This window comes from Acinonyx jubatus, chromosome F2, assembly GCF_027475565.1.
Source record: "Acinonyx jubatus isolate Ajub_Pintada_27869175 chromosome F2, VMU_Ajub_asm_v1.0, whole genome shotgun sequence".
In the NCBI taxonomy this organism is placed as follows: Eukaryota; Metazoa; Chordata; class Mammalia; order Carnivora; family Felidae; genus Acinonyx; species Acinonyx jubatus.
The window spans coordinates 10,097,925-10,120,109 of NC_069394.1; the positions used below are offsets into that span (position 1 = coordinate 10,097,925).

Consider the following 22,185-nt stretch of genomic DNA (forward strand, 5'->3'; position numbering starts at 1 on the left):
CACTTTCAATCATTTTCATACCGGTGATGGCTCATCTCTTCAAGATTCCGGGTCTTACCCTCTACCAGGATGCATTAGTTGGGTAACACGTTAAGCTATTTAAAAAAATAAATAAATAAAACGCAAAGGATTTAAAACAAGACAAGACATTTATTCTTTTCTTATGGAACAGACAGAGGTGCGTGGTCCTGAGTCAGTGGGCAGTTCGGCTCCACAGGAACCTCTGCTCCCAGGGAACCTTCTGCCCTACCGACCTGCGGTTTCCCAGCTGCTGTCATTGCCCGGGGTGGACGTCGTCTCCTCCTCCTCCTCCTCCTCCTCCTCTACGTTCCAGTTCAAGGGCTTTTGTCTTCCAGGAGATGACCTGGAAGTTGTGCACATCACTTGGGCTCCCCTCTTGTTGTCACAGGGCCACACCTCGTTGCCAGGGAGGCGGGGAACGTAAACTTCCGGGTAGTCCTATTCCCAGCGGGGACCTAGGAGGTCCTCTCCCGAAGAGGAAGGGAAGGAGAATGCGCACAGACCAGGGGGTGCGGGTGCTACTTGGCAGAATCTGCCCCATCACAGGGGTCTTTCCTCCATCTCTCTCTCTTGCTTTCCATCCTGCTGAGATGTCGCTTTGATCAAATGAAGCTTCCTCCGACCACTCCCAGGCAGACCTTCCACCCCCCACCCCCTCGCTACCTCCGCTCCTGCGCTGCTCTGGTTCTACCCCTGAGACAGCAGTTTCTAAACCGGCTCAGAACTCATCTGTCTGTTGCCTCGCTCTCCCTCTGCACCGTGAACAGCTTTGAGAACAGAGACCTCGCCTGATTCATCTCCGTGTTCCTATTCCTCTCACAGCGCTTGGCTTCTGGACGTGGTCAGCGGATTTATACGAGACAGAATGAATAATTCAAGGTGAGCCGAGGAACATCATTAAACAATACCACTGTAGGATTGCAAACAATAAAATGTTCGTTCAGATGGACTTGGGATAATTACCACTCACATCCATACAGTGTTTCAGTGGTTACCAGGCAATTGCCTCCAAGTGGTGTTTCATTTGGATTCCCATCTTCCTATCAATCACACGGTGAGGCTGACAGAGCATGTAATATTTCTGCCAATGTACAGCTCAAGGAACCAAGGGTTGGAAAGTTCGAGACAGGTCTGTGCAAGCCACACATCCAGCAAGCGGTGGGCCTAGAGGAGGAGCCAGATTTTCGCATTCGTAACCCAGTGTCTTTTATCGCTGAGGGTCACTTTCTTGCCTAGGTCCATGGGACCCCAAGGCCCAGAGAGTTTCAGTCACCTCGGCAAGGCCAAAAGGCTCCCAGAACAATGCTTCGCATTCCTCCGAGGCACTATGGATAGCTGTGGACTTTCAATGGAAGCGCTCTGGATTCAAGATCGTTAGCTTTGTGTCCTTAGGTCGGCTCTGTCATCTGACCCTGAATTCACTTTTCTCTAAAGTAAGGATAGGATTCTCAATTATTGCGAGGATGAAGTGGGATTGAGGGAAGTGCCTTGGCATGCATAGTGTATTCAATTAAGGACTGGCTATCCATCACATAAGTACTGTTTTCCGAGAGCTGCAATCCAATTTTGATTCTCTTCAAAATAGTAATAATCTCTTGTATAGACAATTATAAGCCAGGCATTTTACATGCCCCATTATAACAGCCTTTCCACTGGTGTACTTGGAAGATAGATTGTGTGGTTCCTTCCACACCCACATTTCCTGAGGAAGGAATTGATCCTTAGTCGTTCCTCGAGCAAGAGGGACTGAATTCGGAACGCTGTTACCCCTTTCCTGACTACAGTGGAGATGATATCTAATCAGATTCTCCTTCTCAGGAGGTTACCCTGCAAAGTTCAGGGAGAACCAGCAGTTGGTCATGGGGGAAAGGGAAGATGTGACACAGGGGCAGGTAGAGGCCACTGTAGCTGAGATACGCTATTGTGTCCCTGGAGTGAAGAGTCACGTGCTCTTGCTCTGGGGGTGACCACAGCCACGCGGACCCTAGGGACCCTAGGGAATTAGGACGACAGAGCTTCCGTGGATTCTGAATGGTCTCCCCATTCTGGTCTTAAAGAAACCCCGGGATCCACAGTTATTCTCAGTCTCCTCCAGAAAGCTGCCTTCCTCCACCCCAGTTTTCTAAGCTTCCCTTTATCTGAAGCAAACTGAGGACATCTTTAGTTATTTTTTTTTTTTTAACGTTTATTTGTTTTTGAGACAGAGACAGAGCATGAACGGGGGAGGGTCAGAGAGAGAGGGAGACGCAGAATTCGAAACAGGCTCCAGGCTCTGAGCTGGCAGCACAGAACCCGACGCGGGGCTTGAACCCACGAACTGCGAGATCATGACCTGAGCCGAAGTTGGACGCTTAATCGACTGAGCCACCCAGGCGCCCCATCTTAGTTATTTTTTAATGAAGACACAAACACAGCCATTATGATTCTTTAAAGATCAGGGAAAATGCGATTCAGAGAGATTGGCTGTTGTCCTAGGGCCGTAAAGCCAGCTAGAGGCTGAGCTGGGATTCAGTCCAAGGCTCTTCTGGGATCATGATCTATTCTCTTCAAACTGCACCATAAAACTTCCACTTGTGCAGTATCCCTGGATTATACATGGCCTGTGTTTTCCTTCTTGGAGAATTTTTAGAACGATAGCACTCATTTTCCCACTGATCAGAAAGGATATGAGATGAGATATGTGTGGGGTAGACTTTAACATAAGAAAAGTACAGGGGGGCGCCTGGCTGGCTCAGTCGGTGGAGCGTCCGATTTCGGCTCAGGTCATGATCGCACAGCTTGTGAGTTCAAGCCCCACATCAGGCTCTGTGCTGACAGCTCAGAGCCTGGAGCCTGCTTCAGATTCTGTCTCCCTCTCTCTCTTCCCCTCCCCCACTCACGCTCTGTCTCTCTCTCTCTCTCTCTCAAAAATAAATACACACTAAAAAAAAAAGTGCAGGAATGTGTCCCATGTACTCTGAGGGTGCACTTGCCCCTTCAAATACAGAAGCTGAGAAAGCATCATCAGCTGTAGTACACCTTATTTGAAGAAACTTCCAGAATTCATGGAGCATAAAGGTGCTTTGACAGGGGTGTGGGGACGGACTCCTGCAGAAATGGTGGATAAGTAGATGGTTGTACACAAAATCTCTTTGGTCAGGACAGCATGTGGTCCATTTTTAGAGAATTCACTTCTTAAAGAAATGGATTAACAATTTGATGGGAAGAATTTTCACGTACAACTAAGATAAAAATGATGGAAAATCAGACTATATTCAGAAAGCAATTTTATCAGTAAAAGCACAGCATCACTGGGGGTAAATAGATAGGTCTTTTCACATTGGCTGGGAGTGGTGGGGGTGGGGAGCCATTTCCACTGCGGTTGAGAGAGAAGGTTTGGAATAGGGCTGCCTAGGGTTGGGTCTCAGCTTTGCCTCTTAATTGTATGACTTAGGAAAACGATTTAACATCTCTAAACCTCATTTCTCTCGTAAGTGAAGTGTGAACAATCACGGTAAGTACCATATAGGTGATGAAAAAAAGTGCTTAGCTCGGTGCCTCATACAAAGTGCTGTATAGATCACTAGTGAAGCTGTTTTATCTTTGCATTTTAATCATTTCTTCATGAACGCTATTCTCAGAAAATTATACGAAAACAAGCCTTCCTGGAGACCGTAGTGGCTGTGTCTTCCTTTTATTTTTATTCCTTTTTTTTTTACATTTTATTTATTTTTGAGAGAGAGAGAGAGCGAGCACAAGTCAGGGAGGGGCAGAGAGAGGGAGACACAGAATCCGAAACAGGCTCCAGGCTCTGAGCTGTCAGCACAGAGCCCCATGCGGGGCTCAAACTCACAGTGAGGTCGTGACCTGAGCCGAAGTCCAACGCTTACCAGACTGAGCCACCCAGGCGCCCCATGTCTGTGTCTTCTTTATGGTCCCTTCCCATTCCTCTCCCTCTCTCTCCCTCTTACCTTCCCTCCGTCTCTCTCTCTCTCCCCCTCCCTTCCTTTCTCTGTCTTTGTCTCTCTCTCTCTCTCTCTGTCTCTCCCCCTCCCTCCCTCCATTCTCTTCAGTCATTTTCTTCTCCTTGCCTCTACCTTCTATTCAACTGGCTCAAATTTCCAGGGAGTCGTTCATGTCTTAGTGTGAAAAATGGTCCTTGGTCAGCAATGCTCTGCTGTAGCCTCTCATTTCACTCTTCCTAAAGTAGCTTAAGGCTTCCACCACCAGGAAATAAGAATTTAAGATTGTCTCCGAGAGTTGAACTGGGAAATCAATACGTAATTAACAAGAGAACACATTCAAAGCCATTTTACAGGGACAGATTGTCAATCAGACCAAAAGATCTTGACTCTTAACAATTGAAAGCATGAAGGTAGCATCACAGAGACCCTGAAATTGTGTGACCTTTAACCCGTGCCTCCATTTCCCCTCCCCCAGGCCCCAGTAAACATGCTTCTAGTTGGTTTTTATGAGTCTGGCTATTAAAGCAAGTGGGAGAGAGCAAAAGAAACATAATTGTTCCGTTACTCGAGGCAAACAAAAGGGAGGGGCGCCTGGGTGGCTCAGTCTGTTGAGCGAGAGAGGCTTGATTTCAGCTCTCAGGTCAGGATCTCAAGGCTCTTGAGTTCCAGTCCTGTGTGGGGCTCTGTGCTGACAGTGAGGAGCCTGCTTGGGATTCTCTCTCTCCCTCTCTCTCTTCCCCTTACCTGCTTGTGCTGTCTCACGTTCTCTCCAAATAAATAAATAAACTTTAAAAAAAAGAAGAGGGAGAATGAAGGAAGAAGCTGCAGGCGTTACCGGTCCAAACCCTGATCGGAAGAGAGGGAGGGCTCGGGTCCTGGGATTCTTTCTGCTTATACAAGGATCTCAGGCTATCCTCGTTGCAAAGAGGAATGCACGAGGGTCTTATTTAATGCCATTAACCGTTCAGGCATATGAAAAATGACTTGATACGGTTTTTTGGTCCTCAGGCAATGTTATTTGACTTTGCATGTGGCTTGCTTATGGAAGGACAGTGCTTCACCTCCCAAGTGTGTATCATTTGCATAGTAGGTAAGTGAATGCATATGTGTGCTGGTTTTAGAGTGTGAGAGGAAGAGCATGTTCCACTGGGAGGGAAGGTGGGAGGGGCGTGTCCCTCCACGCTTGGTTCAGGGGCTTGCGTATCCCAGGTATAGGAGACCCAGAGTTACGTGGTAGTCAATGGTTCAGCGCCTGTACCAAATTCAGAGAACCGTAGCTACCCCACACAGTGTTGTTCCTCAGATAGGGCCTCAGCTAAGCATCCAACACACACACACACACACACACACACACACACACACACACACATATATATGTATATACACACATATACATGTATATTTTTTTTTTCAGAGTCAAGACAAATAAATTGAATAGGATATAGGTGACCACTTTTTCTGGCTCTTTCTTTGGAGGATGGTACCATTTGCTGTGCTTCCCCTAGGAACACAGTATTGCTTTTGAGGCACGGTCTTGGCATGGAAAGGGAGCAGTTTCAGGATCTTCCATTTGGATATTTATACCATAATGGGTCATAATGGGTCAGAAGACCAGTAGGAGGGTTTTGCCAGCTGCCAAATATGTATAACCCGGTTGTATATTTGGGACTCAGGGCAATGACAACCTGGATCCATTTGGCCAAATTTCACTGAACACCTGAATCGCCATAAATCTTGACGTTACCCTGTGAAGCATGTTGATGTTTGGGCCTGGTATCGGTGTCTGGACAGATATTTTGTCCAATAGTTATGGATATTCTTTCCTCAAAGCATGGCTACTTTGGCAAATGGCTGCAGGTTCCCTCAGGGAGAGGGTTGGGGAATAGTTACTTAACATATATGTGGTAGTGAAAGGGCGGGCCTACACCGGCCGACTCCATCTTGTTCTGTGTCCTTCACCTAGACCACACCTCCTCCCCTTGAGTAACCTCCCGCTTACCCGCTCAAACTTCCTGATCAAAACACGCCCAGCGACCTGCGTAACAGGACTCCGACCCTTCCCCAGCCAATCGGCTAAGGCCACAGCCATTACCTCACCAATTGCCCCTAGACCCCTATAAAACCTTTGTGCTTTTGAAACTCGCTCTCTCTCCCTGGTATCTCACCGCTGCGTCGGTGCAGGTAGGGGATTGAGCTCGAGCTAGCTCCAATAAAGGCTCTTTTGCTTTTGCATCGGACTCGGCTCCCTGGCAGTCTTTGGGGATCACGAATTCTGGGCATAACAGTAGAGTTGTAGAGTCCTTTCTCCATGAGACTCCGCTTCCCTCTTGCATCAGTGGGCTCTGTGCCTTGAGTTAATTTAGATTGAGAAACTGGCTGAGGTGGGCAATTTTTCATATCAGGAGCTGTTGTTAGCTTTTGGGTCTCCATCTCTTGATTTTTCTGCTGAGAGATATATATATATATATATATATAATATCATGCATAACATATACATGTACATGTGTAACATATACATGATATATATATAATTTGACAACACATGATATTATATATATTTTTATATTTATATATAAATTTATATGTATAAATTGATAACATGCTAGTCAGCACTCCATCTATCCACCTTGTAGGAAAAGCGTGAGTCTTACAAGTCAGGCACTCTGAAGGCCACTCAGCCTTGCTACTTGGCCTACAAGCATTAAGTACTGCCTCTTGGCCTCTTCCTTTCTGGGCTTCCATCATCCCCACTGATGTTAAGGAGCTCAGTTCCATGGGGCCACAGCCCCAGTGGGCAGCCGTGACCTCCAGCAGACAGCCACTGCCTGGTTTCCCGTCAGTGCATTGCTTACCTCCCTAACGAAGGAAGTGCACTCTGGGTTCTCCTGAGGAACAGTCAGATGTGGGCTTGCAGGCTTTATATAATAATTCCATTCTAGTGATCCTCCCTTCCTGAGCCTTTTCATTGTGTCTTCAATGCTGTGGCAAGGATGTTCCGGTTTCTCCACATCATTTACTAGAGTTTATCGTTAAGTCCAGGCTTTAAGACGCTCCCCTGTCCAACTGTTAGGACTCATTTCTAGCATCTTTCTGAAACATTAAAAATTTTGAGAAAAGCGTGATGGCCCCCAGGCCAATACTTTTTTTCTGTCGTGTCTTATATTTTTTCCCACAAGGTAGGTACAGCTGCCACAACGTTCACTGTGTTCCTTGGGATGTTGTGGATATACTTTGGAGACTTATTGCAATTCTTTCAGTGTGTAGGGAATGTATTCCAGGAGTAGGGCTCACGGTTGTTGTTGGCTTTGAGGATCTCAGCAAAGCTGATGGTATTGTCTGGGGCACAGGACTCCCTATTGGGGGAAGAAAAGAGGGACTCTGAACAGGTGCATGAAGTTTCTGTCTGATATATTTGATAGAGTCTATGTTTTTTTCCCAATACAAGGCAAGCATCATTTAGGTTACCAAAACCAGAGAGTATATCCTTAAATCCAACAAAGGTAGAAGACGAAAGTTAAACCCAACAATTTATTTTTATTGCCATTTCATGCTTTTGCATGATCAAAATATAACATCTATAAGGATTTTGAGGCAACTTGGTCCAAACCTCCTTCAAATCACACAACTGTCATTGCTCTAGAATATTCCGTGTCATTGATACAAACCTATAGGTATCTTCTGGGTTGCCATTTTTCCAAAGAGATCTTTCTTCCATGACCGGGGCAGGTCCAGGTTTTGTGGATGTTGAAACTTATACAAAACTAGAACCACTCTTGGTATTAGCCAGGGTTCTCCAGAGAAATGGAACCAATAGGAATCCTATTGGTTCTTACAAGTACACACGCACACACACACACACACTTATTTATTTGTTTTAGGAATTGCTCGTGCAACACGAAGACTGAGAAGTGCCACAGTCTTCCATATTCATAGAGAACCAGGGAATCTGGTGGCATAGTTCAGTCTGGGTCTGAGAACCTAGGAGCACCAACATCTGTCTGAGGACAGAAGATGGATGTCCCAGCTCAAGCAAACAAAGGAAATTCACCTTCCTCCACTCGTTCCATTTTGGCCTCAACAGGTTGGATGATGCCCACCCACCCTGGTGAGCATGGTCTATATTACTCTGTCTGAACATTGAAATGCTAATGTCTTCCAGAAACACCTTCACAGACACACCCAGAAATGATGTTTTACCAGCTCCTGGGCATCCTGTAGGCCTGTCAACTGTCACCTTCTTTAAGGAAAGGAAAACTAAATTATCAATATAAAATTAGGTATAGGGCCTTGGAAGGAGCCTTTCAGGTGAGGAATCCTAAAGCTTCAACTTCATCAGCTCCGTGGTTATCCACTTCTGGCCCCATCATTATGGAAGAGGGCACCTCTCAGATTCTCAGGACAGTACCTACGTCTATGAATTCCGTGTATGTGGTTGATGGTACATTAAAATTTGGAGCAATTCCATCACTATAGGCTGAGTAAGTGTTCTTGCTTACCTTCATAATATTTAATCCTGGACTATAACAATATTGCCAGGGGACTGCTTTTCAGTGAAGGGAATTTGTAACCCAACAGACAAGTGTTTGGAGACAGTTTCCTGGACACTGACATGATTCATCTCAGAATCCAGGATGTTGGATTATCGTTCAAATGGAAACGTGTTTATAGATTCATGTCTTAATATTTCCCGACTCCTGCAACCCTTGTTTAGAGGGTAGGGATTCTTTATTGTAGATTCAGCCCCTGTGGGTCTACAGCTTCTGTCACGGTTTTCTATGGCTTGGGCAACTTGTGATGGTTTTAAGTACAAGAGGCACTTTGCGAAGACCTTATTTTCTAACAGTCATTATCCCGACCACTATTCTTGTGTGTTCTTCTCTTCCAACCTCTGATTGGCAACCACGTGATGTAACCTGCTTAATGAAAATCGTCATGTACTTGGCATCACTGGGGCTGCTGCACGGACCGTGTCCTTCATGATGGCAGCCTTCGGGCTTTGAGAGAACATGATGCAGACTCCTTGCTCTGCACGCCCGCGTCGCTCGCCAGCACCGTGTCTCTCTGCAAGTGGGAATCAGTTCCTCTGTCTCACGTGGCTGAGGTTGTTGAGTGGCTCTTCTAGACTGCTCACGCTCAAGTGGGAGCTGCAGGCACGTCCATCGCTCCGTTTCCTCCATGGCGGTCCGGGATGGACAAGGCACCAGGCTCAGGTCCCCATCACTTCATTGTTACTTCCATGTCCATGCTGTGCTGATGGACGCTTCTGTTGTGGGGCTCAGTTGCCTGGGTCTTTCTTGATCTTCCTAGATCCAATCTTACTACTCGCTTACCAGGTGGTATCATAAAAAGGTTTCAGACAACAGCCAGGAGTCATGTCCTCAAAGTGATCATCAAATGATTTGTTGACCGAAATGTTAGGGACTGTGGTTGTGTCATAACAGTTTCAGGCAGTGATGCCTATGTCACGCCTACTGTCTGGATCTCAGACATAGTAAGACTGCTGCGTTCATGTGATAAAGTATGGGCCGGGTTTTCTTTCATGTATATATTTTTTAAATTTAAACTTTAGTTGGTTAGCATACAGCGCAGTATTGGCTTCAGGAGTAGAATTCAGTGGTTCGTCACTTGCATACAACACTCAGTGCTCATCACAAGCGCCCTCCTTAATCCCCATCACCCATCTAGCCCCCCTCCCACCCACCTCCCTCCATCAACCCTCAGTTTGTTCTCTATCATTAAGAGTCTCTTGTGGTTGTTTCCCTCTGTCCTCTTCCCCCACCCCCTTCCCACATGTTCATCTGTTCTGTTTCTTAAATTCCACATAGGAGTGAAATCATATGGTATTCGTCTTCCTCTGGCTGACATACTTCGCTTAGCCTAACACCTTCTGGCTCCATCCACATCATCGCAAATGGCAAGATTTCCTTTTCTTTTTTTTGATAGGTGAGTGATATTCCATTGTCTCTGCGTATTCTCTTTTCATTACTCTGAAACATCTGTTTAAAAAAACTTCTGGAAGACATCAGCAGTGGGTGCTCTGGGTATCTGGAGTAGAGGGGAGAGTTTTTGGCAGGTGAGCTCAGGGAAGACTTTCCCAGTGGGCTCAGTGATACTGTGCTACCTGGACCTTTGGCCTTTGGTCATTTGCTAGTTAAGTTAAAGCCCAGAGATCCCCAACCCGTCATACCAAAATGGTACGCGCCTGTTTCTCTGAAACCCAGTGTTCTCATTTCTGCTCGTAAGTGCACAAATCCCAGTGTGGCAAAGGCAAATATATTACTGGGTTCCTCTTTTCCTTGCGTGTGTAGTCGACACACAATGTTGTGTTCGTTTCAAGTGTACCTATTACCATGTTCTGATTATGATGGAGTTAATGTAGGAGGTGGAAAATGGCAGCGTTATTGTTTTGATGACAGTCCTGAGGGAGAGCCAGAAGATATAATACTGCATATACTTTGACTTGTGTGCAATTTTAGATGCCTTAATAAGTCTCTAATATTTTTATCCAAATGACATTTTCACTGGGAGTCATTTGACTCTGTGTTGAGAGAGCGGGAAAGGAGGGAGAGACACTTGTGCCCTGTGAGATGTGAGACGTGGCCTTCTGTCGGACTCAGTGGGAACCTGGATCCCAGTGGAGCCCCATGTCCTTGGATTCACCCCCTTTGAGCTGCTCGCTAACTGCAGAGACCTCGAGAAAGTGCCTTCACCCCGCAACCTTTGGTCTCCCACACCGGAAGCTGGTTCTTACGCAGGTTATTGTTAGGTTGGTCCTCTCTGCTCTTTTTAGGTAAAAAATAAATAACAGAAGGTAGATCTGTTTGTTTGCTGCATTACTTCAGGATTTAAGGAAAAGAAAACTTGCCATTTGACTTATTGATGTCTTGAGACATACCCAAAGAGCCATATTCAACCCTGAAAGTCTACGCAAAGGTTTATTTGTTCAGGAGACATTCCCCCCCCCCCCCCCACTCTAAACCCTCCTGAGACAGCTCGCTGTTGTTGGGATTCCCGTTTCCTGGGTCCTTAGTGATATTGAGGCTGGTTTTGGTGCATTCCAGTCCTTTCTATTTCCCTGGGAGCCAGTTCTGCTCCATCTAGCAGACCTTCTTGATGGGGTTGTTTTAAATGAGGGGGCGGGGCTCTGTTCAGAAAACAGGAGCAGGGGGTGGGGGGGGTGTGTGTGGAGGAGGAGAGAGGGGATCTGAGGAGGTTTAATTCCCAGCCTTTTCTTTGGGCCCTGGCCACTCACTTCCTTCTTCCAGGGCTGTGTTGCTTTCCTGCAGGGCTGAGTCTCTGTGCTCCCAGGATGAGCTATCTGAACCAGCGCTTGTCCCAGCTCATCCTGCCTGCAGCTTCTCCAGCCTGAAGTACAGAGCATCCTCTGCCTGCAGCGCAGCCCCCTCTTGGCCTCTGAAGACAGGATGTAGCCCATGATGGCAGCTTCGTCTCACTTTGCTTGGGATCTGGGAGGCCCATTACATGCCTGCTGAGCCACTGAGCCACGATCTCCGCTAATCTTCACTCGACTTCTGTGTGAGCCTCGCTTCAACACCGGCTTTCACAGACATGGCGCGCCTGACACTCAGATCAAGCAGCTTACCTGGGGTCCCAAGTATAAGGACTAGGACTTGAACTCAGTCTTGGCCTTTCCCGAAGCCTGTCTCTTTGTGCTAAGCCAGAGGGACTAGACTTACCTTCGCCACACGGCCAACAGGGAGGGTGGGCAGAGCTCATCCCTTCTTTCCAATGTCCCCGCGAGACAGAAACTTCTCTCAACACTTCTGCCTTTTCAGGAAAGTGCCGGCACACGGCATTTTCACTCCTCTCAACTCTCCTTATGGGCATGAGATCTTACGGAGGGTGAAAAACTTGGGGGTGGGTTGGCGATCAGGTCTATAAAGTATTTGTTTCAGGGGGCAGAGAGTTGAACGAAGGGGAAGCTGCCAGTGAATTTCTGGGGCAGATTTATACATGGGGGTCTTGGCCAGGTGCCAGTCCTTAACGATGTAAACGCTCCTGTCCATTTTGCATGCGGAAACTGCGTCAGGCAAATTGCCGAGAACCTAAAGCTCCAGAGCAAATAAACCGAGAGTTTTCTCTTTGGTTGGGAAGGGGACGAACAAGAATGTACACGTGAGAAGGCAGCATTACTCTTAACAGGTGCCTGCTCTTTCCCAAGTGACTGTAATTTCCCTGTGTCTTAATTCCCTAGCCGCAAAATAGACACAGTTATTCTTTACGAATTGCACCAGGCTTTGGCCAAGACAGGTGGGGAATATATATGAGAAAGGGCCTTATATCCTTAGGAAGAAAGGCAGCTTGTACTCCAAGGTATTTATGTTATTAATTTTATTCAAAAATTAAAAATGGATTAGGGAGACCACAAAGGCATTTTATGGCTCTAAGGTGTCAGAAAGTTCCAGCTGAATGGACTCATCCAAGGTTTTCTTCAAATGAACAGGATTAAGCTATTATTTTTGTCAATCTGGATGGTTTCTTCACCCTGCACAATTCTTAAAACCTCATTGTGATTCATTTCAACTCTCAAAACTTGGGCTGAACACGTTTTAGTAGTTAGGCAGACTGGTTTATAAAGCACGCAGAAAATAGGGGTGGAGGCTAATTTGGTTGGGATTTGAGGTTTGTGGCAGGAGAGTCAAGGGTTTGCCTCCTTTAGGAAACAAACTCCTCCTCAAAGAATAAGAAAATTATAATCTGAAGGCTTGTGTGTTTTAAACATATATTAATAGAACTTTATGTATATTTTTCTTGTTCATTTTCAATGTGGTTTATGGAAAAGAGCACAGACAGTAAGTCGGGAGCTTGTCGGCTTTTTAGGGACCAGCTATTTCCACTTCCCTAGATGGCTTTACTCAAGTTCAGGTTCTGCATTGGAGTCATTAGCACCACCTCCATTAGGTTTTCATGGAATGCAGCAGAAACTCTTACGTGCCTTCCTAAAATATCCCCCCTCACACCCCAGGGGGAAGAAACTTGCTTATTTTTTTAGGAAAAGCAAGTGCCCAGCTAAATACTCACATTTTCACAGCGTCCCCATACTGGAGTTGGCAAGGAGGACCTAAGTGGAGTTGTACTTTGGGTCTCTGGAGTAGTTTTTGGTTTCCTGAAAAAAACGGGGCGGAAAGGACTGGTGTCTCTTCCCCACTTCCTTCTGCTTGGAATGTAGAAGTGTTGCTTGGAGCTGTGGCAGCCATCTTGTAAACGTGAGAACAAAGCTGAAGACAGCAGAGCAGAAAGATCGCACACTCCAGGCTCCAGATGGCAACGAGTAAACGAGTAGAAGCCAAACCTAAAATTTCCCGCCTAGGAAGTGGGCGGAAAATAAACCCTGTTTGTAGAAGCCACTCCTAGCTGGCTTATACATGTACCTGAATGTATTCCTGACTGATGAGGAAAGAGACTTCCTAGCACGAAGTTTGGCATGCTGAGTTACCTGGCGAGTGCTTTGAGCAAGGTCGGGTTAATAGTCCTTCTTTTTCATTAGCCTAACACACATTCAGCCTCCCTGTTGTGCTGGATACTTTGTAGAGCTCTCCAGAGCTTCTCACACAAATGAGACCGAGCCTTTGCCCTTGAGGTAGTCGGAATCTCAATAGGAAGACAAAGAACTATAATTCAAGGCCATGAATGAGTACTGTGTGGAAAATGTACAGCATGCTTTGGGACACGGGGTAGAACACCGAGGGTCAAAAAATGCAAGACAAAGGGGAAAGACCCGTCTTCCATCTGGGGAGCACGGGGCCATCGGAAACCCTTCCCAGAGAGGTTGCTGTAGCTGCCTACGTCACGGCATTGAGTGGCCCGAGAATTTGAATCCGAGTCCCTGAAATAAACAGTAACGATAAACACGGCTAACACTTAAGGATCATTTCCTTGATGTCCGGCCCTCGACAAGTATTACCTCATTTAACAGCCACAACAGCTCTCCGAGCTAAGAACGATTACCACTTCCCGTTTTACAGATGAAGACACTGAGACTCAGTGAGGTAAATGACTTGCCCCAAATCACATAAATGGTATAAAACTGAGGCTAGGATTGGAGCCACGTAGCTCTGACTTTATACTCTGAGCATGGAACCGTCTTGAAACCTGTCCCGTTAAATACCGTGGCAGTATCGATGGAATAGGGTCCTCCGGTTCCCAAGTGGTACTTACGGTCTCATTTTGATATTATGACTCTCTTTGTAAAGGGCCGCTTTCTGGAAGCCCCACCTGCACAAGGTATATTAAGTGGAGGCTAATAATACATTTTCACTTCAACTTGTTCTGTTCTGGCCTGTTTGTTTTTATGTCTCCAAGTTACTAGTCACCTTCAGGGACAGCTGGAATCCTAGGGAGGCTAGGGCGGGGGGCAAATTCGGAGGAGGATGCGAAGGCGTCCAGAGTCTTGCTGTTGGGTGGTTTGGGAGGCAGTTTGAATCAGAGAAGACTTCAGGGAAGAGACGGCATTTGAGCTTTGTGTAATTGGATTGGTTCATATTACTACTTCCTCTAGCCCGGCATCCAATCTAGCATGGTGACTTGAGGCCTGGCTTTGAGAAGCTATTTCAGGGATCATAGATTCCCGTGGGAGAAGCTGGTTGACCTGAAGAATGAATCATATCGGACGTCCCTTGGGAGACTGGAGAGGTGTCAAGGGGGGCCGAGGACGCAGCGTTCTTGGACTGCCATCGAAAGCGTGCAGTCTCTTCATCTACAGCGCTTTTTGCACAGTGAGCTTGGACTCCACGTGTACCCACAGGTAGCACGTTGTTCGTAAGACGCCACACGTGCCGAGATGCGGTATTCACCGAGGCTTACCGCGACGCACATGAATTAGACAGGGGTGGTCCTGTGTATGGTACGGCTGAGGAAACGGAGGCTCAAAGCAGTAAAACGACTTGCCCCTGGTCTCCCAGTGAAATGGACTGAGGTAGCATGTGCGAGCTTCAAGTCCATTGTCCGTTCCGGGACGCCATGATGCTTGCCTGTCCAGAGCACAGGAACCAGGACCCAACCCCGTGTCTTGAGGCAGGGGTATATGGATTCCCTTCACCCGTCACCCCCCGTCAAACTGGCATCTGTGAGAAAGGCAGCAGAGGTGAGGTTGGGGAGCCAGGTTTGGTGATTCACAAGGCCCAGGGAAGCTGGTGAGGGCGAGCAGAGAGTGGGGTCTGAGCGGTGAGAGAGCTTGCAAGGAAAGCCAGAGGGCACCAGCAGCCCGGTGGTGAACTCGAGTCCCAGAGCAACGGCACCCTCGGTGGTGTGCAGGCTTTGGTGGCAGAGAGTTCTGGGCTCAAGTTCATTCCGCGTCCACCGGTGGAATGCCAGGCAAACTGTATGCACTAGAGGCAACGTGGTGAGGGGCCTGGCCTGGGGGAGCTTGCCGTCTAGTGGGAGAGACAGACAAATAAACAGGTGCCCACCGTCCCGTGTGAGAGGGAGGCATGCAGGCGGCTAACGTCGCTTGTGGGAGGGAAATTCACTCCCGAGCGGAAGGTTTAGGGACACCTGGGTGGCTCCATCAGTTAAGCGTCTGCCTCTTCCTTCCGACTCAGGTCGTGATCTTGCAGTTTGCCGGACCCAGCCCCGCGCAGGGCTCCGTGCTGGGCTTGGAGCCTTCTTGAGGTTCTCTCTCTCCCTCTCTCTGCCCCTCCTCCCCTGCTCGTGCTCTCTCTCTTTCTCTCTCAAAATAAATAAAGACATATAAAAATTTTGTAAAAAAGAAGTGGAAGGTTTAAAATCAGGATTTTATCTTGAGAGAGGCTACGCCTAGAGTGGGATCTCCTGAACAGGAGTTAGCCAGGAAAGGAGCAGGTGGTGAGGGAGGAAGACAGCATTTGGAGACCAGCCATACTCCCTTTCAGCACAGAAATTTCACCGACCCCCTTCCCCACGTGTTCCCCTGTCATTCCCCACACCCTGCTCCGCACATTTCTGCGGATTAGTGGACGTGGGCCCTCCACCCCCTGTAAAGTCACAGCCCTTTATCTGAGCATCCCTAGATTCGAGAAAGTTCTTTCCTTTTACTCCAGGGGACTTCGTATTGCCGAGACCACAGCAATATCTTCTGCCATTGTGCATTCTGCATTTGTATCAAAGTGACTGGTGAGGTAGGGCTTAAAATAATATTAATTCCCGTTTTTTAAAAATTCCAGAGAGTCTGTCCTTGGAGGTCTGTCTCCTACTTCCAGCGGTAGAAGCAGTGGCTTACTACAGAATGAATCTCCTGTGTTCTGGGAAGAATCTCTGGGTACGCCTCTCTCATTTACGATAATGACACGCAGTTGTAAAGTTCGATGGGACCCCTTGATGGCTTAGTCAAGCTACCCTTTTCAGTCCCCTGGGTCTGAAGCTCTAAGTTTCCGGGCATGAAGGGGCAGCTGAGTATTCTCCCCGGGGAAGAGCACTCAGGCTCTCTGAAGCCTGTCGCGTTGATAGTCAGCCAGCAAATCTTACTTCCTGGCTGGAGATCATCTCCATCGGGTCCTGCCTAGACAGAAAGCGCCAAGGAGAAAGGGAGGTTGGTATAGTTACCTGTGGGTGCCACTGGGGACTGCAGCGATTGTCTCACGGGGGGACAGCTGGTCCTGGCACAATGTGTGGCTGGGGTTGGATGTCAGTGTTGTGCCGGCAAATGTTCAACAGCCGGCCCTTGTCAAAAGGTGCGCACATATCAACGTTCGTAAGTTTTAGATCATTTCTACTGACGTGAAAGACGTATAGCACACATTGTGTCAGTAATAATAAAAACAGATAATCCTCTTTATTGTAAATCCCATACAGCCAGTTAATTCTCAGAAAATGTTTTGGGTTGATTGTGTCCGAGCTCTTGACCCTGCAATTTATGGATGAGTGTCAGCTCTCCACGTGAGTAGGTACATATATTTTCCTTTATGTTCATGGGTACAATGAAAGTATAATGACTAAATAAATGATAAGAGTCTTCTTTACTGGTAGTAGTTTTTGAACCCTGGAAGAATAGTTCCTTAATTTGTTATTTGTAATTGGCAACAGATATGACCCACTTTTAATTTTAACTTACATAGTTATTTTCTTTATCACCTTCTTTTTTGGTAATGTTTATTTATTTTTGAGAGAAAGAGGGGGAGGAGGGGCAGAGAGAGACGGGGGGAAAGAAGATCCAAAGCAGGCTCCATGTTGACCACAGCACTAACCGCGAACTTGAACTCACTAACCGCGAGACCATGACCTGAGCTGAAGCCGTCTGCTCAACCGACGGAGACGCCCAGGCGCCCCTCTTCATCACCTTCTGAAGCCTAGACAATCAACAATAGGACCTTCCAATTTCTGTGGTGTAAATGCTCCCACCCTCGTCACCGATTCGGGCTACCGATATGATGTCCCTGAATGCAGGGTTCCAAAGAGATGTCCAGGAGTCCATCAGTATGCACTGATTCCATTCTACAGGTGCACAAATAGCTCTAAGAGATGTATAGACAATACTAAACTGGAGTAAAATGGTTAGAAAGTGGTGCTTCTTGAATATTTATTACCTTTGAGTATAATTGAATTACACATTATCTAACTTAATGTTTAATAACGTCTGTGGTTTTACAATAGGGTGGAACATTCCTGACTATCCAACCATCAGTTCTCCCACATCCGTGTAGCTGGCTGCAGCACACCCTTGTTGGAAACCCCACCCGGTCAGAGTGCCCCGGTGTGGTAGCTGCGATTTTTAGTAAGAGCCGAGCAGGAAAAAGCAGAACAAGGAGCCACAACTTTCAGAGCATCTGGGAGGTTTCGGGAGGGTGAACTGTTTGTCCCAATCTGCACAGAAAGTACTACATCCTGAGAACCGCCTCGGTCCAAGGCAAACCATGTTACCTATCGCCCTTTGTGGGGGATGCATCTTTTATGTGCTTTGGAAAAGCCCCCGGGTCGAGAACGCGCCGGTGTTGGAAGGGCAGGAGGCTAGGCCTGCCCGTGGTGGAGCGAGACAACCACAGCCAATTGTCACCTGGCTGTGGGCAGAGCACCGCTGGTCTCCGTACATGCCCTCTGAGGGGGCACCACCCCACCAGCCAGGTTTTACCCTCTACGGGCAGGGATGGCTTCCCACTTGAAGATCATTTGTCTACACTGAATCTAGTGCCGGCAACAGAAGCAAAGGCCACAGAAATGTTGGTTCTCTTCGGGCATTTGGAAGTAGACTACTAGTCCGTATTTAATGAACAAGGCTTGAGATTCCTGAAGACTTCGGGGGACAGAAGGTGTGTTCCTTTCCTTGGGGTGCCGTAACAAATTAACAAACATTGGGCGCTGAAGGAAGAGAAGAGAGTTGTTGCACGGTTGTGGAGACCAGAAGTCCAAAGTCAAGGTGTTAACAGGCTTGTTTCCTTCTGAGGGCTGGGAGGGAGGGATCTGTCCTAGGCCCATATCCGGCTTCTGGCTTGTGGAAGCAAAATTCCGGTCTTCACATGCTGTACTGTTAGCACGTGTCTGTCCCCAAAGCTCCCCTTTATATAAGGACACCGGTCGTACTGGGGTAGGGCTCACCCTGATGACCTCACTGTACTTAATGACCTCTGCCAAGCCCTATCTCCAAAGAGCGTCACTGTTGGGAGTCCTAGGGGTTATGAGCTCAACATACGAATTTTTAGGGTTCACAATTCGATCGACAACAGGAGGCATCCCCAGCAAACATACCCATTTCCGCCAATGTGGTCGTGAGAGTGGGTGAGTGATCCATTGGAAAATTACAGCTGAGATGTCATTTCTGCCACAAGTCCCCTCCTGACTCCCTCCATTGCCAACACTAGCCCGAGCCTCCTGCTGTGTGGCCCCACGCTTCCTGCACAGTCATTTGTCCTATTATACTAGCCTCTCTTGACACATCTGTACCTGTTGTCAGATGGTAACCTCTCTGAAGGCAGGACGTCTTGCTATTTACTGTAATCCTAAACACGGTCCTTGGAACAGAGTAGTTCTCAATGAATGCATGTTGAACACATTTTTTTAAATTAAATTAAATTAGATTAGATTCGATTTGATTTAATAATTGTTTTTAATCCTTGTAATAGACCCTGTTGATGACTTTCCCCTATTCCTTGAACACACAGTTCTTGCTGCTTCTTGCCTGAGGGCCCTTTCTGGCCACCCGAGCAGGGCAGCCTGCAGCTGCCAAGGCATTGCATCCTATGGGTGCAGTCCTTGGTCAAAGGCTGATGGAACTAAGTGGATAGACACCTCGGGTGGTCTAAGTCCAAGGCATGTGTATGTTGTATCACTGTTGACCCAGGGGGATTCAGTTTCAGTTGCCTAGAATGACAATTCGTTGGACAATGCTCCTTTGGCTTACTTCCTTCTCATCCTTGCTATCTGCCATTTCCCTCTGCCGTGCGCAATACCTGAAAAATGCTCAAAAGATGTTATCAATATATTCCACAAAGTCCTCAAGAGAAGAGCCTCGGGGGGTTACCCCAGGAGAGTTGGGGGCAATGCTCCTCCCCTGGTTCCCTGCTATTCAACACAAGCGGGTGCCTGTGTGGCTGACGTGCAACCGAGTATCAGGTTTCTGTATGGAATTTAATCGGACAAAATATCCCACTACGGAGAAATTTGAACATCTCTCCATTTTTTTAAAGAGAAGTTGAGGCTCTAAGGAGAGGAAAGGCTGGTGTTACTCAGCTTTTTAAAGATCTTTTTTTAATGTTTATTTATTTTTGAGAGAGAGAGAATGCGAGCGGGCTAGGGGCAGAGAGAGAAGGAGACGCGGAATCCGAAGCAGGCTCCAGGCTCCGAGCTGTCAGCACAGAGCCCGACGCGGGGCTCGAACCCACGAGCCGTGAGATCATGACCTGAGCTGAAGTCGGACGCTCAACAGACTGAACCACCCGGGGAACCCCGGTGTTACTCAGCTTTTTAATGGCAGGGTCAGGAATAGACGTCAGCTGCGACTGGGAACTCCTTCAGGAAAGGAAAGTTCTTATTACACGAATGGTGTATACATGTGTTGTTTTGTCCACCTAAAGTATGTCCCCCTTCCACTGGAAAAGCACCTTAACTTTCCTTAGGGAAGCTACCCTTCTTTTACAGAATTATGGGTGAATTCTGTCATCTGATTTCATCCCCGGGTACCCAGTGGGGCACCAGCATGAGCGGTAAGTGTACCTCAGCACCCTTGCTCAGGTCATTGAGCATCTGACCCGTGTCAGTTCAGTTAGAGCTAATCTTGAATCCCTTGCAGGAGTCACACTCTACATGAACTACAAGTGTGAAAGCCTAGACTCCCGGGGAACTCCGAGGAAAATCTTCCCACGATGGGACCCAAAGAGAGAAAGAGCAGAGAAATGCAGCCAGCGACACAGTTTGGTGACATTGCTTTGGCCCCCGGATCCAGCCGTGCCTGAAGACAACTCTTGAGTTCTGTTACATGAATCAAAAAATTTATTTGTTTCCGTTAATCTAACCTGAGTTGTGTTTCTCTTATTGTTGACTCCAGGAGACCTAATTAGTACATTATGCCTTCTTCCAACCCTTGAGGATTTGGTTGAGGAGCTTGGACTTGGAAACTCAGCGCTCAGTGATGCATTGCCGATCATTGGGTCTCCAGTGCCAAGTTCATGGCCTACCATTTTGTTGGCCCTAATTAAATATTTGGTGTCTGAATGCCTGAATGTCTTCTTTTTTTTTAAATTTCAGGCCCCACTTGCTTTTTCATGTTCAGTGAGAAATCTGGCTTCTGAATCTAATCGGTCTATTTTCTCTTTTGCCTAGGACCTTAGAATGATATTTAAAAAAATTTTAAAGGCCTCTGGGGATGCTCAACGTGGTCCCAGGTGAGACATGCCCCATCCGCTGGTCATGGGTAACACACAGGATGGAGCTTCTTCTGACCTATAGTGAATTTGTCAGTTTCCAGTGCTCCCAATTTGCTTCTACCTGAGGTTTTTCTTTCACTTCCCCAGGAACCTTCTGGAGCAGACAGGGATTATTTTTGGCTCAGACCTATCTTGTCAAGCTCACTGCCATCTCCAATTCACAGGCTGGCACATGTGGGGCAGCTACTGAAGCCTCATGCCCAGTGGGCAGCTATTTTGGGTTGTTTGTGCCTGACACTGGGGAGGGCTTCCTGCCTGACTCACTGCCCGGTTGAGCCCCCATTGTGCTGGGCCGGGGTGGCTCAGCGGTCTGTTCCTATGCCCTCATCAAAGAGCAGCATCCCCGGATCTTGCAGTCAGCCACGCAGACTGGCCTGAGCAGCAACTGTGGGATGCTAAATTTAACCACAGCCTCTTTAGGAAACGAGATGCTGGGAGATTTTGAGACGGAAAGTGGGGGTATTGTTTTTGTCTCGTATTTTTTTCTTCTGGCATTGGAATAGACTGAGTTAAATCCTGGTTGAACTATTCCTTGTTAGCCGTGTGATCTTGGGAAATTTACGTTACTACTCTCAGCCCCAGCCCCTGCCCCCTCCCATCAGATGGTAAGGATAAGATCCATTGAGTGGGGTTAATTAAGGATTAGAAGTGATTAACTTCTTTAAAAGGGTCTGATATAGTGCCTGGCCTCCAATTGAAAACCATGATATTCTAGTTTCTCATTAAAATTTCTGCACCTAGGACGGGGGTCAACTACCTACTAGTTGTGCTAACTACTAGTGCTAAAGGAATAAATAAAAGGAGGAAAGCAAGAATGAGTGAGTGTTGACATCACAACACTTGTCCCTTTTGTTCTGCCCAAGTTTAACCCTCCAGATGTCCATATAAATGCATACGGAGGACATTGGACAATCATTCTAAAGGGCCTGTGAACTTTACTGTGTTTTTGCTTAATTTTTTCTGTATTTACATTTTGTCTCCCTGAAGGGCGATGAACTACTTCCCATCAAAGAACACAGCCCAGGTCTTAATCATTGTTTCTCATGGGCCTCAGTTTCCCTCTCTGGAACAACAGGGTTGGTATTTCCCTAAGTCCCTTTGAACAATGACATTCTCTGATTCCATTATGTCATTTATTCCGTCCTCCCGTATGGCCCATGACACTCCATCTCGCACACAGTGATCACTTAATAAATATGAGCTGAATTATTAACATCCAGAGGTGAGGTCTCAGGCATAGGGGAGGTTCTTTGCTTTTGGCTTGGGAGAAGAAGGAGGAAAGACGTGACTGAGCTTCAAGGCATATGACATTGGATGCCTAGAGATCTCAGCTGAGGGAATTGGAAACTGGGGCATTTCGAGTTGTAGAA

At 47.2% G+C, this 22,185-nt stretch overlaps 1 long non-coding RNA gene across 1 annotated transcript; it reads left to right on the forward strand.

Moving 5' to 3' along the window:
• The first annotated feature begins 106 nt into the window (after positions 1–106).
• LOC106976884 (uncharacterized) lies at positions 107–21,541 on the forward strand. The gene is made up of 4 exons (XR_008292602.1): positions 107–900; positions 4,974–5,051; positions 11,231–20,095; positions 20,182–21,541. It is a non-coding gene; the product is annotated as an uncharacterized LOC106976884 (long non-coding RNA).
• The last annotated feature ends 644 nt before the right edge of the window (positions 21,542–22,185 follow it).